We start from the raw sequence: 16,020 nt of genomic DNA, 5'->3' as shown, positions 1-16,020 counted from the left end.
CCATCAGGAAGCCTACAAAACCCACTGAACCAACCTTAGCCACTGAGGGCAGACACCAAAAACAACGGAAACTACAAACCTGCAGGCTGCGAAAAGGAGACCCCAAACAGAGTAAGTTAAGCAAAATGAGAAGACAGAGAAAAACACAGCAGATGAAGGAGCAAGGTAAAAACCCACCAGACTAAACAAATGAAGGGGAAATAGGCAGTCTACCTGAAAAAGAATTCAGAGTAATGATGGTAAAGACGATCCAAAATCTTGGAGTTAGAACGGACAAAATACAAGAAACGTTTAACAAAGACCTTGAAGAACTAAAGAGCAAACAAACAATGATAAACAACAAAATAAATGAAATTAAACATTCTCTAGAAGGAATCAATACCAGAATAACTGAGGCAGAAGAATGGATAACTGACCTGGAAGATAAAATAGTGGAAATAACTACTGCAGAGCAGAATAAAGAAAAAAGAATGAAAAGAATTGAAGACAGTCTCAGATACCTCTGGGAAACATTAAATGCATCAACATTTGAATTATAGAGATCCCAGAAGAAGAGAAAAAGAAAGGGACTAAGAAAATTCTTGGAGAGATTACAGTTGAAAACTTCCCTAATATGGGAAAGGAAATAGTCAAAGTCCAGGAAGTGCAGAGAGTCCCATACAGGATAAATCCAAGGAGAAACACGCCAATACACATACTAATCAAACTATCAAAAATTAAATACAAAGAAAAAATATTAAAAGCAGCAAGGGAAAAACAGCAAATAACATACAAGGGAATCCCCATAAGGTTAAGAGCTGATCTTTCAGCAGAAACTCTGCAAGCCAGAAGGGAGTGGCAAGACATATTTAAAGTGATGAAAGGGAAAACCTACAACCAATATTACTCTACCCAGCAAAGATCTCATACAGATTCGACAGATAAATTAAAACCTTTATAGACAAACAAAAGCTAAGAGAATTCCGCACCACCAAACAAGGTTTACAACAAATGCTAAAGGAACTTCTCTAGGCAGGAAACACAAGAGAAGGAAAAGACCTACAATAAAGCCACCCAAAACAATTAAAATGGTAATAACAACATACATATCAACAGTTACCTTAAATGTAAATGGATTAAATGCTCCCACCAAAAGACATAGACTGGCTGAATGGATACAAAAACAAGACCCATATATATGCTGTCTACAAGAGACCCACTTCAGACGTAGGGATGCATACAGACTGAAAGTGTCAGCATCCAAAAAGATACTCCATACAAATGGAAATCAAAAGAAAGCTGGAGTAGCAATTCTCATATCAGACAAAATAGACTTTAAAATAAAGACTATCACAAGACACAAAGAAGGACACTACATAATGATCAAGGGATCAAACCAAGAAGAAGATATAACAATTGTAAATATTTATGCACCCAGCATAGGAGCACCTCAATACATAAGGCAAATGCTAACAGCCATAAAAGAAGAAATCGAGAGTAACACAATCATAGTAGGCGACTGTAACACCCCACTTTCACCAATGGACAGATTATCCAAATTGAAAATAAAACAGGAAACACAAGCTATAAATGATACATTAAACAAGATGGACTTAATTGATATTTATAGGACATTCCATCCAAAAACAACACAATACATTTTCTTCTCAAGTGCTCATGAAAAATTCTCCAGGATATTTCATATCTTGGTTCACAAATGAAGCCTTGGTAAATTTAATAAAATTGAAATTGTATCAGGTATCTTTTCCAACCACAATGCTATGAGACTAGATATCAGTTACAGAAAAAATCTGTAAAGAATACAAACACATGGATGCTAAACAATACACTACTTAATAACCAAGAGATCACTGAAGGAATCAAAGCGGAAATCAAAAAATACCTACAAACAAATGACAATGTAAACATGACAACCCAAAACCTATGGGATGCAGCAAAAGCAGAATTAAGAGGGAAGTTTATAGCAGTACAATCCTACCTCAAGAAACAAGAAACATCTCAAATAAACAACCTAACCTTACACCTAAAGAAATTAGAGAAAGAAGAACAAAAAACCCTCAAAGTTAGCAGAAGGAAAGAAATCATAAAGATCAGATCAGAAATAAATGAAAAAACAATGAAGGAAATGATAGCAAAGATCAATAAAACTAAAACCTGGTTCTTTGAGATGATAAACAAAATTCATAAACCATTACCCAGACTCATCAAGAAAAGCAGGGAGAAGACTCAGATCAACAGAATTAGAAATGAAAAAGGGGAAGTAACAACTGATACTGCAGAAACACAAAGGACCATGAGAGATTACGACAAGCAACTATATGCCAATAAAATGGATGACCTGGAAGAAATGGACAAATTCTTAGAAAAGCACAACCTTCCGAGACTGAACCAGGAAGAAGTACAAAATATAAACAGACCAATCACAAGCACTGAAATTGAGACTATGATTAAAAATCTTCCAACAAACAAAAGCCCAGGACCAGATGGCTTCACAGGCAAATTCTATCAAACATTTAGAGAAGAGCTAACACCTATCCTTCTCAAATTCTTCCAAAATATAGCAGAGGGAGGAACACTCCCAAACTCATTCTACGAGGCCACCATGACCCTGATACCAAAACCAGACAAAGATGTCACAAAGAAAGAAAACTACAGGCCAACATCACTGATGAACATAGATGCAAAAAATCCTCAACAAAATACTAGCAAAGAGAATCCAAGAGCACATTAAAACGATCATGCACCATGATCAAGTGGGTTTGAAACCAGGAATGCAAGGATTCTTCAATATACTCAAATCAATCAATGTGCTAAACCATATGAACAAATTGAAGGATAAAAACTGTATGATCATCTCAATAGATGCAGAAAACTCTTTCAATAAAATTCAACACCCATTTATGATAAAAACCCTCTAGAAAGTAAGCATAGAGGGAACTTACCTCAACATAATAGAGGCCATATATGCCAAACCCACAACCAACATTGATCTCAGTGGTGAATAATTGAAATCATTTCCTCTAAGATCAGGAACAAGACAAGGTTTTCCACTCTCACCAATATTATTCAACATAGTTGTGGAAGTTTTAGCCACAGCAGTCAGAGAAGAAAAAGAAATAAAAGGAATCCAGATCTGAAAAACAGAAGTAAAGCTGTCAGTGTTTGCAGATGACATGATACTCTACATAAAGAATCCTAAAGATGCTACCAGAAAACTACTAGAGCTAATCAATGAATTTGGTAAAGTAGCAGGATACAAAATTAATGCACAGAAATCTCTTGCATTCCTATACACTAATGATGAAAAATCTGGAAGAGAAATTAAGGAAGCACTCCCATTTACCATTGCAACAAAAAGAATAAAATACCTAGGAGTAAACCTATCTTAAGGAGACAAAAGACCTGTATGCAGAAAGCTATAAGGCACTGATGAAAGAAATTAAAGGTGGTACAAAGAGATGAGATATTCCATGTTCTTGGTTTGGAAGAAGCAACATTGTGAAAATGACTGTACTACCCAAAGCCATCTACAGATTCAGTGCAGTCCCTATCAAACTACCAATGGCATTTTTTATAGAACTAGAACAAAAAATTTCACAATTTGTGTGGGAACACAAAAGACCCCGAATAACCAAAGCAATCTTGAGAAAGAAAAATGGAGCTGGAGGCATCAGGTGCCCAGACTTCAGACGATACTACAAAGCTACAGTAATGAAGACAGTATGGTACTGGCACGAAAACAGAAATATAGATTAATGGAACAGGATAGAAAGCTCAGAGATAACCCCACACACATATGGTCACTTTGTTTTTGATAAAGGAGGCAAGAACATACAATGGAGAAAAGGCAGCCTCTTCAATAAGTGGTGCTGGGGAAACTGGACAGCTACATGTAAAAGAATGAAATTAGAACACTCCTTAACACCATACACAAAAATAAACTCAAAATGGATTAAAGACCTAAGTGTAAGGCCAGACACTATAAAACTCTTAGAGGAAAACATAGGCAGAACACTCTATGACATAAATCACAGCAAGGTCCTTTTTGACCCATCTCCAAGACAAATGGAAATAAAACCAAAAATAAACAAATGGGACCTAATGAAACTTAAAAGCTTTTGCACAGCAAAGGAAGCCATAAACAATATGAAATGACAACCCTCAAAATGGGAGAAAATATTTGCAAATGAAGCAACTGACAAAGGATTAATCTCCAAAATTTACAATCACCTCATGCAGCTCAATATCCAAAAAACAAACAACCCAATCCAAACATGGGCAGAAGACCTAAATAGACATTTCTCCAAAGAAAATATACACATTGCCAACAAACACATGAAAGGGTGCTCAACATCACTAATCATTAGGGAAATGAAAATGAAAACTACAATGAAGTATCACCTCACACCAATCAGAATGGCCATCATCAAAAATCTACAAACAATAAATGCTGGAGAGGGTGTGGAGAAAAGGGAACCCTCTTGCACTGTTGGTGGGAATGTAAATTGATACAGCCACTATGGAGAACAATATGGAGGTTCCTTAAAAAACTAAAAATAGAGCTACCATATAACCTAGCAATCCAACTACTAGGCATATACCCTGAGAAAACCATAATTCAAAGAGAGTCATGTACCACAATGTTCCTTGCAGCTCCTTTTACAGTAGCCAGGACATGGAAGCATCCTAAGTGTACATCGACAGATGAATGGATAAAGAGGATGTGGCACAAATATACAATGGAATATTACTCAGCCATAAAACGAAACGAAATTGAGTTATTTATAGTGAGGTGGATGGACCTAGAGACTGTCATACAGAGTGAAGTAAGTCAGAAAGAGAAAAATAAATTCCGTATGCTAACACATATATATGGAATCTAAAAAAAAAAAAGGGTTCTTAGGAACCTAGCGGCAGGACAGGAATTAAGACGCAGATGTAGAGAATGGACTTGAAGACACGGGGAGGGGGAAGTGTAAGCAGAGATGTAGTGAGAGCGTGACATGGACTTATATATACTACCAAATGTAAAATAGATAGCTAGCAGGAAACAGCTGCATAGCATAGAGAGATCAGCTTGGTGCTTTGTGACCACGTAGAGGGGTGTAATAGGGAGGGTGGGATGGAGATACAAGAGGGAGGAGATATGGGGATATATGTATATGTATAGCTGATTCACTTCATTAAAAAACAGAAACTAACACAGCACTGTAAAGCAATTATACTCCAATAAAGATGTTAAGAAAAAAATAGCCCCTTAGTCACTTTGATGCCGAGTTTTCTTGCCTTCAGCCAAATAATTTCCTTGATTACGTCTCCAGGAAGAGCTGGCACGGTCTAAGTGCATGGCTCTGTCTGTAGGCCCATCTTTCCACAAAGTCATAAGTGTCTTCTGTAAACCTGGAAGGAAGCCCCTCCCCTACCTTTTCACACACACAGTTCTCTTAACATCTTCCAGTTCAGAGACTTCAGGCACAATTTTCAGATATGGAAACTAGCCAAATCATCCAAACTCCATTTACTGTGGGAAACTAGAGGACAGTATACCCGTGAGAAACATCTGATAGCAAAGGTGAACAGCGCTTGTTGTAGATGTCTACAATTTCAGGAGATGCTGAGATTGGAAGAGGATAAGGAGAACTATAGAGAAAAACCTCAGAAGTTAGTGAATATATTGGAGGGAAAGAGGTGTCCAAGAATATATTGATTTTGGAGATGTGACGAGTTAAGCAAGGAGACAGGATCTGTGAGATGATGGAGCCAATGCGTGTGAAAGTGTGTCATGTTGGAAACATGGAACAAACCTGACTTAGCAGGTTTGGGATTGTGGAGGATGTGGCCAAACTGAGAGAGCCAGGCAAGTTCCTCCTCCCACTAGAAGGCTCCCAACACTCCTTACAGAACCAGCGGAATGATGAAAATGGTTCATGATCGCTTTAGGATGTGACAGCTGAGTTACGGCTGCTTCCCTGTAAGAGTGCAGGTACCACAGGCTGACAGATACCAGGTGGCCAGTGTTAGGGAGATGCTGGGAGCATTTAAAAGGATATAATTCTAGGATATGGAATAGATATGAAACTCTCTTATAACTTGGTTCTCTTATTCTTATATATGATAGGACTTTCAGACCTAATTGAAATCTAATGAGCAGAACCAGTAGGTTTCATCCACATAGAGCATTTTAACTTTGACCAGAAGGCATTTTCATTTATTTTTAAAGACTTTATTATAGTTTTGTGTTTTTAATACTGAATTTAAGACAAATTCTTCCACAAAAGCTGGCTGACATGTTTGTTGAATCATTTTTTTTGTATTCACATGAATTCTCATTGAATATTCTATAACCACATATTGATATAATGCCATTTTTTGGTCTAGTTATTACCTATCTCCTATTATACTAAGTGAATCAAGATGATGTGATCAATTATGTCTTTTTCTGTAAATAATCAGTCAGAGCTTCTAATGTGGAACATAAATTTTTCTAACAAAAGTGTATTTCTGCGAGGAAAGGGTGGTGGATTCTGTGGGGTGATAGAAAGGGGGTTTTCACCTTCTGCCAGGTGGTTTCCTGTACTTGCTGATCATCACCAGCTCCCTGGGATACTGCTCAGTCATTCAAATGCAAGTCTCCCAATCCCTCTTGTAGTTTAGTGTATTGAGGGTGGAGGAGGTAACTTAAGAGCCATTGGCATCTAACCACTCAGTCAGGTGGATGCCGGTGGGCTTCTCTTATTCCTATATATCCCACTGCAAGCATGTATGATCCCCATCTTTTCCAGCAGAAAGACTTGCACACTCTTTGAGTTGTGGTTCCCTATTTCATATGTTAGCTAGTTTTCAGGGATTCCTCAACATTTTGAGGTCCCTCTGACACTTCTTGATTTGGGGGAGCTGTTATAGACTTAATTTATGTATAATTTAATGTCATTTCTAGAGAATCTGGTGAGAAGGAGAGAAACGTGAAAGTGCTCAGTCCATTACTTTACTCCTCTCCTGCAGATAAGATGGATTTTGTTTCTCTGGATGGAAATAATTTGGGCATAAAAATAGGTTTCTATTTCCAATAGTATGCAAGTGCTCTCATATACACACCTGCTATTATTGTCTTATTTTATTTTGTATATATTTGACATCTTTCTCCAGTCTGATTAGAAGAATTACCCACATTATTTTCACTTCTCTAAGGAAGAAGTGGTCCAGTAAAAAAATAAAACTGAAGGAGAGACCAGGTGGCCAATTGTCTGCTGAGTCACTTGCATTCTGTTTATTTCTCCTTTTTATGAATTTCTCTGAGTATACATCACGCTGAATTGGCATGTCATCAGGTAAACAACCACAGAAATACAGATGCCATTTCCATTTTGGGTCAGCAGAAATACACATTCTAGATCAGCAGTCAGCAATCCGCCTGGAGTCAAAAAGTGTGGTATTTTGTTAGGGTTGATTTAGTAGTCTTTAAATTTGAAAAAAAACCATTGTATGTTGAACTTAAATTATTGTAGAATTCATCCTATTTAATCCTATTTAATATTCTATTTAGGCCTTTTTTGAGGTGAGGTGTTCTTTACCAACCAACCCTGTTTGCCCAGGATTAAGTATTCTGTGTCCTGGCAATCTGCTCAGTGTATCCAGTGATAACTGGCATTTTAAATTTACCTGAGACCTAGCTACTTTGTTTTCAGTCTTTCACTAGATCTGTAAAAATGTGTTTTCTATAATCTAATTCCTTAATATATATCAGGTAGCAATAGAGAAATAGCTATAGAAACATAAGACGGAATTGTCCATTGGTTTGCAATATTCAAATTTTCTCTTTTTTGTTGTATATCAGATTGCAAGGAGTGAAATAGATGAACAATGAAATTTTTATTTCTATATTTCTGAGAAAACAATACTGTAAGATTAGCTATCACTTTAGAATTTGTTTTTTTAATCATAATAAGAAACTTTTAATTTTAATTTGTTTTCTTTTCTCTGATTTTCAGTATTAGAAAATATTGCATCAGGATGAGTCTGTATGCTTCAGATATGTGCTTTTTGGTACGTTCATCTTTTATTGCTTATTATCTTTTAACTATGTATTTGGAAACTTATAAAGAAATTCTGCCAAAGAATTAATATGTGAAGGGAGTTCATACTCAATGACATTATAGAAAAATATTTTGGAGTACTGGAAAAGAAAACTGTAATATTCTTATAAACAAATATTTGTTGGGTATGTCCTTTGGGCAAGGCCCTGTTGTAGGAGTTAAAAACAAAGATATTAAAAAACAAACCTGTGCCTTTATGGGCTAACATTCTATAGAGAATAAATTAAACATATACACATACAAAGTGAGACGACAAAAATGAAGTTGCTAATAACATAAAACAAATAAATAAATAAATCTGTATACAAGTAAATTGTCTAACTTCACCAAGTTGAGGATAATTTTTACTTTATTTCAGTCTTTAGGAAATTTCTTCTATATCCGAATTCTATAGATGTCTAAAAGGGTTTGCACACTACTGACATCTTTTGCGGGGGGTAAAACATATTTTCTGAGTAAAAGTGTATCAAGAAAAGCTTTATAAATTTTTAAACTATGTTGAAATGGTATTATGCTTTGTCAGTCTCCAAATTTTTTTATCTTGATATCTCACTTTTTAACCCTCTTTGAACCATCTAACCTTTGAGGAGTAGCTCTCCCATCCTTATATTTAATATTTGTTTAGTGCTTACTATAAGGCACATGTGCTTTATGTACTTAATCACTTTTTTTTTTTTTTTGCGGTACGCCGGCCTCTCACTTTGTGGCCTCTCCTGTTGCGGAGCACAGGCTCCGGACACGCAGGCTCAGTGGCCATGGCTCACGGGCCCAGCCGCTCCGCGGCATGTGGGATCCTCCCAGACCAGGGCGCAAACCCGTGTCCCCTGCATTGGCAGGTGCACTCTCAACCACTGCGCTACCAGGGAAGCCCTTAATCACTTTTAATCCTTGTGCATGATCACACAAAAAGGATGGATACAGTTGGGAATATAAGCACTGAAGTTTACTGTTGATTCAACAGCATGATGGGTCACCCTAACAATGAATCAAATGATATTTTAGTTGAATATTTTGCATATAACATGTGGATGTCCAGTACACATTTGATGATTGACAAACTGGTGGCTGCCGATGACACAGAAAGTCCAATGCAATGTTTATGTCATCTCTGTTCCATTTTTAACACTTCATCTATGTTCATTTTAGCACAAGAAATCTAATAAGTCTTGCCGACTAGCCTTGGCAGACCCTGAGAATCAAATTGGAGAGCAGGCTTGGGAGATATAAGTTTCAGGGTTTGGGAGCTATGTAAAAATGATCAAAAGGGATGCCTTTCCTTATTTCTAATATCCTAGTTCCCTCTTGAAATTTCCCTAATGCTTATTTCAGGATATGTGACCTCTTAACTGGTAATCGATTGGTTCTTCTGTATTAACCAATCTGTCTTGACAGTTCAGTTAATAGTTCAATCAGCTAGTAATGGATTTTTGATTGATAATCTGTGGGTTAGGTCAGAATAGTAAAGATGGCTGTACAGTTAGTAAAATATCATTTTGAGTACACGTTCACGTGATCTTTCATGTGAGTCATGGGCTTCTCCTTAAACTCTAACTCTGATCCTAGCACACCTTGTCTCTTGTGTACTTAAAAGTGAAAAATCACTAGATTCCTAAAGTAGGTTTAATTTATCCCATACAGTACAAGTCTTTTTCCCCACAGATGTTTAGAGACACAGCAGGAAAGATGGCATATTCATAATAGCATGAAAGTGCAGAGCCTGGCTAAATATTATCAACATAGAGTATTTCTTCTGGCCCATGTTTTACCATTTGTCTTGAATTGCTAAACATACAAGACAGCATGTGAAGTATATTTATGCAGCTGTAATTGTGATGATGATTATTTTTTTCCCCAAGTCCTGCTGGGCAGTCGATCTTTCTAGAAGAAATAAAATCATCTCCTGTTTCTGATTAGTATACTGCATAATCTGATTTCAAGTTAACAAAGAAGATATACTGATTCAGTTTAGCCACGTTGGAATATGGTCCTGTGGATTTAATGAAGATGCTTTCAGGAATTAAAAATAATATGAAAATAAAGATGGAAGTCATGACATATTTTAAAACTAAAGAGATCTCTTCATGTAAGCTGGCCAGTTCAATTTCTGTCAAGCCTAACCATATGCTATCGTGATATTAAATCAAAAAACAAGCATGTTTCAGTGACACAGATAATAGAAAATGACAGGGTTCGGATGCACTTTTGCTTATGTATTGTGTTATCTGGATAATTTCTAAATTTTTCCAAACAGACATCAAGATAGGTAAAAGTCTGGCTTGATTTTTAAAAATCATATTTAGTAGATCTAAGGCAGTTTGAAGACAAATGGAATCTTTGAATTTCTGGTGGGCAATTTCTAGCATAGACTTCACATTTTCAATACAAATTGAATTATACGAATAAGTAGTAGCTCAACAAGCTACAGAAATAAAATAGCAAACATGCACACACACATCAAATCCTCCCTTACCTCCCCTATCATCAGAAATGGAGTTATTTGAATTGAAATTGTTATTATTGGATATCTTGTGGTGTTGAAGAGTTTCTTCCCATGGAAACTGAGGATATCTGCTTCTTTTAATATTGACAAAATTAATTTTATTAGGCTGTGAATTTGACGAATTTGCAACTATGCGACTGTGTGAAAGGACCTGAATAGATATTTAGATATTTAGAGCCAATTGCAAATCTTAGACAAGAAAGTTCTATCAATTTGTTCTCTGATTCTCTTCCCTTCTCTATCAGAGAATTCATGGGTTTGCTGGTAATAACCCATATTACAAGTCTCAAAAGGAATCTGAAATAATTCTAAATTGAATCATTTAAACAATCCATTCAAATTACAAAATTCTTAGTTATGTTTTGAAAGAGATTTTATTCAAAGTTGGGGCAATTTCACCCTATATTACAAGTGTTCTGAATTCTTTAGTGAAAATGGCATTCCTTTAACTTAGATATAAAAGAAGAATGACCTTTAATGCAAATGAATAAGAAATCTAAAGAACCATGTATATGATATGAACTTAATATGTTTCCTTACTTTTGTTCGTCATTTAAAAGTTAAAGTCCAACTCTACTACTCAATGAGTTCCCAAATTTTATAGATCAAATTGTCCTCTGTCTTTAGGCTGTGTCTCTCATTAGGGATGACAAACCATATGCAAGGATTTCAACCCACTGAAGGAATCATCGTGCAGTCTGAAGAAGATTCAGCCCAGATACAGAGCTTTGTTTCAGTGGTGAGCGTGAATCATTTTCCTTCCTTGTAGTTTCATTCTGAAATTCTATATAATATTGCATCTGACAAATACATGCAACATCTCTTTGCTTAGTGGATTCCAAGTGAAATGTGTGAAATATATTGTCTTGAGCTGGTATTGTCCTTTTGGTCATCTGGTCCACCATCTGACTTTCTTATTCTGCCTTGTTTCTTATGAAGAAATCTCTAAATTTCATGAGAGCCCTGTGTAGCTGGGGGTATATGTAGGTGGGGGTAGTATGTGAGCAGTTGCTCAGAAGTTGAGTAATGTGGCAGTAGGGTACCTGTTAAAAGGAAAAGTTTGAAATCCTGGAAGAAATAAAATATGAAAATTATATTTAAATGAGGTTTTCCAGTTTTGTCTTTGATATTAAACTGATGAGGTAATTTGCTTTCAGAAGTTAAAATAGATATCTAAAGGTTATAATAATATCAATGCAAAAATAGCGCAGAGAGAGGAAGAGATGGAGAGTTCATTTAAATATGAGAATGATTTGCAGTGATGTAATGGCTCTATTAATATTAATTACGCCATTATCATTCACTGCTCTCCAAATCAAAAATTGCCAGTCTATACCTTAAACTGGCTGAGAGACTGAAATGTAAACAGAAGTTGACAACCTCCCTTCTATGCACACAGGTTGTTCATGATTCTTAGTTTAAAAACATTCTAACCAATCTAACATTGAGAAAAGTCTAGGTTTGGCAGAAAAGCTCTGGAGGTGAAGAATTTGTTACTTCCAAGTGTTGCTTTTATGGTACCTTGAGCTTGGCTTTCCACTAGTTTTTGAAGTGCTGAAGTTGCCTGTCTCAGGTTCTGGTTCCCTCATAGGTCTGCTTAAACTCCTTGGTGAGGGGTAGGGGAAGAAAGAGAGTGCTGTTTAGCCTCCGAAGGGGCTCTTAACAGCAAGGAGAAAACCAAAGGGACAAACGTCTGTTTCCAGCCAGCTGGGATAGAGAGTATGTCCTGTTCAGAAAAACATCACTTAGACTAGAAGGTTTTCGTAATTTGGGAATGGGTGATGGTGGAGATAAAGATTTTTATGCCTGAAAAACTATCCCTTCAGGGATAGGGTAGTCTTTTAACTCTGCACATTGATCTTTTTTTTCTTGAAGCAATTGACATTTAACAAGGAAGAAAACAACATTTTGAAGGTTGTATTTATTTGTTTAATAGTGTCACTGACCTAGTGTTTGGAAGAGAATGTTTTTATGTGCAGTTTAAAATGTTTAATATTGAGTCCTAAACAGATCCATTTCATTAAATTCTCAAGACTTTGATTTTCACCCCATTAAGTTCCATTATTAAAATTACCAGGCGATATCTGAAAAGTTATATCTCTAATAATTGCACAGGTCTCTTCCTCCTTTTTAAATGTAAAATGCTATTTTAAATGAATCATAGCATGTATTTAGCTGCCAGTTTGAATCCCCACATCTGGGAATCGTCCCAAGATTACACACTTCCTGTCTGGAGGAGGTCGCATTCTCGGTATGAGCCTCAACAGCAATGATTTGATGCAGCAGTAAAAAGAGGCACCCCAAGTGAGTCCATGTGATAAAATATGGGAAAGGGGTATGGAAGTCTTGGGTCCTCAATGTATGATGATAATTAAACCTCCAAATTTGAATTTCTCCTCTTTTTTTATAACTATGCCTACCCTGAAAAAAAAAAAAGATTTGAAATATGGGCAGAGGGGTGTGGTGCCATATGGCATCACAAACAAAATTACCTAAACACTTCAGAAACAAGCAGGGTACATTTCTCCCTCCAGTAACCATATGTGAACTCTACACGTGAGAATCTCCCTTCAAGTTGATTCAAATGAGCTCTTTGTTTTTTGGGCTCCAGTGTGTTTCCTTGAAACAAAAACCAGGGGACCTTGGGGAGGAGTTACAATGAGGTCCTTGCAGGGTCTGAATCCAATATTGCAGAGGTTGTAGAACTACTTTTTAAGTGAAAGAATTTTCTGAAGAAGCAAGAAGATGTATAACAAAAGAATCATTGTCACCAACAAGCAGCAAGCCTGCTTTTGGCACAGAACCGTTCTGGGAGTTGTTTATAGAAAATTAAAGAGAACTATTCCTGCCCTAATGGGGTTTATCATTGGAGAAGGACAGTTTTGTTTTATGATAAACAGTGGGCACACAGACATTTTTATAAAGTCCTGAGAATAAATTGATAACTAAAGAAGCAGTGAAATGTCCAGGAAATATTAGTAAAATGTGGATATAGGTTATTGGTGGATCCTTGATTCGTAACCTCTGAACCCAAACTTTCCATTCCTTCTTGCATGGCCTATAGTTGCACATGTTTTCTTGCTGATATCTGTCACGACAGCTCTTTTGATTTTTTTCTTTGAAGTTACCGTTCGGCTTATTTAAAACGTACAGACTGCCTAAGGACCAGGAGACCTTGTGCCATCTATGGGATTGCATACACAATATATAAACTAAACACCTAAAATTGAATTGAGAATATAGTATAAATCATAGGAAACAAAATCCCAAGAAGTATTTACCAGAAGAAATAAGAGCAAAAAAAAGAGATTTCCAGAGGTCTAGAAATGTATCTGACAAAGCTGAGAGGGAGACAAAGTTTAGACATTTAAAAGGATCCTGTATTAGTTCTAGATCCAGTTTAAGTGCTCAGTCGTAGACCACTGATTTTCAGTTAAAGTAACTATGTTGATTTGAGTAGTTGGTGAAAGTTTAAAAGGTGAAGTTAATGAATGAATAATTAATTTAATAAATACTTTTGAATACATGTTAGGAAACCAGTTTAGTCAACATTTTAAGTGGCCTCACTAGAGGACAATTGGAACAGAATAAAAGCACGAGTTACTTCATTTTTGTTAGCTACATAGTTTCCAAGGTATTTAATCATTTTTGGAGTGTTTATTAGACAAGTTTTAATATTCAGACATTTTTTGAACTTTGGACACCACTGATTAATTTTAGTTCTTTATTTAGCATATATAGCATCATGCTAGTTACCAAAATAATAATTGAGTTACTGTAACACTTCATTATTGAAAAGTCAGACTCTTGACAGCCTCAAAACTATTAAGATTTGCAATAGGTTGAATTTTTTTCCTTTCCATTATGGTTTGTTACAGGATATTGAATATAGTTCCCTGTGCTATACAATAGGACCTTGTTGTTTATCCCTTCTTTATATAATAGTTTGCATATGCTAATCCTAAACTCACAATCCAACCCTCCCCTGTCCCTCCTCCCCCTTGGCAATCACAAGTCTGTTCTCTATGTCTGTGAATCTGTTTCTGCTTCATAGATAAGTTCATTTGTGTTATATTTTAGATTCCACGTGTAAGTGATATCATATGGTATTTGTCTTTCTCTTTCTGACTTACTTTACGTAGTATAATAATCTCTAGGTCCATCCATGTTACTGCAAATGGCATTATTTCATTTTTTCATGACTAATATTCTATTGTATATATTGTATATACCACATCGTCTTGATCCATTCATCTGTCCATGGACATTTAGGTTGTTTCCATGTCTTGGCTATTGTAAATAGTACTGCTATGAACACTGAGGTGCATGTATCTTTTTGAATTATAGTTTTGTCATATATGCCCAGAAGTGAGATTGCTGGATCATATGGCAACGCTATTTTTAGTTTTTTGATGAAATGCCATACTGTTTTCCATAGTGGCTGCACCAATTTACATTCCTGCAAACAGTGTAGGAGGGTTCCCTTTGACCACACCCTCTCCAGCATTTGTTACTTGTATACTTTCTAATCATGGCCATTCTGACCAGTGTGAGGTGGTACCACATTGTAGTTTTGATTTGCAATTCTTTAATAATTAGTGATGATGAGTATCTTTTCATGTGCCTCTTGGTTAGTTATCTGTAGGTCTTCTTTGGAGAAATGTGTATTTAGGTCTTCTGCCCATTTTTTGAATTGGTTGTTTGCTTTTTTGTTATTGAGTTGTATGAACTGTTTGTATATTTTGGAAATGAAGCCTTTGTCAGTCGCATCATTTGAAAATATTTTCTCCCAATCCATTGGTTGTCTTTTCATTTTGTTTATGGTTTCCTTTGCTGTGCAAAAGTTTATAAGTTTAATTAGGTCCCATGTAATAGGTTGAATTTTTAAATGTACTCACACATACAATGCAGCACACACACTTGAGTCTAAATATCCATTCACATGTGTTCGAATATTACCTTATTAACAGCTTGAAGATGATTTTATTTAAAAGTTAAGAACAAAGAGGGCTTTGAAATATCTGCTAGTCCAGAATATTAATCACTAAATACCCATCTTCTTTTCCACATTTCTTCCATCATCCCTGACAAGCTTATGAATGTCCTGGCTTCTGTAGCATAACCCAACCCTAAACTTGCTGGAAACACAGAGTTAAGCCGTCTGTGTTGCCAGAGAAGCAAGTGTGACTCTGGGTCACTGAAGTGAAGTCTCAGAGTCCAGAAGCAGGCCTTTCTTCCCTTGCCTGTTTATTTTTAAACTCTTTTTGAAAAATCAAAGTTTGCAATTGCCAAAGCGGTTCAACAGCTAACTAATCCATAGTTCATTTCAATTGATCTTTAAAGTTCACAAAGATACACTTTTCTAAGTGGCTGGCCCCTATATACATGTCAACACAAATCAGTGTAGATCACACAAGTGACCCAGAG

Source organism: Mesoplodon bidens (assembly GCF_964165515.1).
Source record: "Mesoplodon bidens genome assembly, chromosome: 4".
Classification (NCBI taxonomy): domain Eukaryota; kingdom Metazoa; phylum Chordata; class Mammalia; order Artiodactyla; family Ziphiidae; genus Mesoplodon; species Mesoplodon bidens.
This window is presented reverse-complemented; position numbering follows the sequence as displayed.